The sequence below is a fragment of the Ochotona princeps genome, chromosome 1 (assembly GCF_030435755.1).
Source record: "Ochotona princeps isolate mOchPri1 chromosome 1, mOchPri1.hap1, whole genome shotgun sequence".
Taxonomy (NCBI): domain Eukaryota; kingdom Metazoa; phylum Chordata; class Mammalia; order Lagomorpha; family Ochotonidae; genus Ochotona; species Ochotona princeps.
The window spans coordinates 118,576,001-118,577,512 of NC_080832.1; the positions used below are offsets into that span (position 1 = coordinate 118,576,001).

The following is a 1,512-nucleotide window of genomic DNA, read 5'->3' on the forward strand; positions in this document are numbered from 1 at the left end:
AAGAGAGTTCTGTGTGTGTCTCCCTGGTGCCTCCGATCATGTTTAAAAACCAGAGGGTAATATCATCCTAAAGCTTACTGGTCAAATCCAGTTTGCTGTCTGAGATTCAACATCTGTGTGCCTGTCACAACTACAAGCATTACAGGTTTGGCAAGGCTTATAAGGGTGCCCAGAGGTAGTCCAGAGGAGTAAAGACATTGAGGTAAGGAAAGGGGGTTGAAGCACAAAAATACTTATGAAAATCAAGGTCCCCACATTTCACAGTCAACAACACGGGCAGGATGATTTTTTTTTTTTTTAAATTTCGGATGTACCTGATCACTGGACCTGAAATTGGACTGGTTAGTTTGTAGTTGAGTTAAACACCATGAACATTTGCTTCAGCAACTGTCCAACACCTTTGAGAAATTGGAGGAAGGCAGGCAGCAAAACACGAACAGAAGAGGGGCAGTTAAGCACGGCTTTCTTCAAGGAATAGAGGGGGTTCGTATAGCACAGCTTTCTTCAAGGAATTTCAAGACAAATGGCAAGCAGGATCTGGACTTCCAAGTTTGTACGAGAAAGGTTAGTAAAACTGCTCCAGGTGAGGATCGAACTCACAACCTCGGCATTGCTCACAGTCATACTGTCTTATAAGTACCGCGCGCTAACCGATTGCGCCACTGGAGCCACGTGAAATGGAGGTTTGAGGACGTGTAAATCAATACTTTGCAGATTAACAGTAACTTCTATCAAAAATTCCTTTTATCATAATCCCTCTGACCCACATCTTCCGATGAAAAGCAAGGAACTCTGGATCGGCCGCCCCACTCCTTTCTCCCACAACTCAGACGGCGCCAGGGCCTAACGGCTGCAGTGGCGTCTTGCTTTTCCTCTCTTGTTTTTCCCACGCTTTCTTGGAAATCGTTTCGTTGAAACGGAGGCGTGTTGACTGCACAGCTGCAGAGAACCGAGATGGCTGCGCACCAAACACATTCAGACTGATTTGCAGCGAGTCTTCCGCCTGCACGGAACCGCCGGCGGCTCCCGAGGCTTTGCATTCAGGTACCGCAGCGCCTTCCCTCCGAGTCCCGCCGGCCTTTCTGCTCTAAATCCACCTTCCCACACAGTCACTGGCTGGTTTGGGGGGTGGGGTTATCATGCTATCATGAAAAATTCGCCGAAGTTGTATTTTCTTCCGTTTTAAACGTGTGCCTGGAACCAAGCTATGCAAAAGTAGTAACACAATAAAGTAGTTACTTTCCTAAAGACTGTTCACTTTTATTTTAGGGCATTTTTTCCTATAATGTTTACAAATAAAGATGAAAGGTTATGAACGTTTGTATTACGGTTACTCAACAATGTGAACAAAATGACCCTCTCACCTATGTGTTCTTTTTATTTTTGCAAGTCAGATGAAATAAAAAATGTTCTCCAGTGAACATGACACACAGTCACTGAGTGGATTCCTCAGCACGATGGTGTAAATCCACTCGAATGTATCCATTTCTCCAAATCACTGATGTTTTGTTT

At 44.8% G+C, this 1,512-nt stretch overlaps 1 non-coding gene across 1 annotated transcript; it reads right to left on the reverse strand.

The window, feature by feature from the left end:
* Positions 1–575: 575 nt before the first annotated feature.
* Positions 576–669, reverse strand: TRNAI-UAU (transfer RNA isoleucine (anticodon UAU)). Its single transcript has 2 exons — positions 632–669; positions 576–611 (listed from the first exon to the last, which is right to left on the reverse strand). It is a non-coding gene; the product is annotated as a tRNA-Ile (tRNA).
* Positions 670–1,512: the final 843 nt, after the last annotated feature.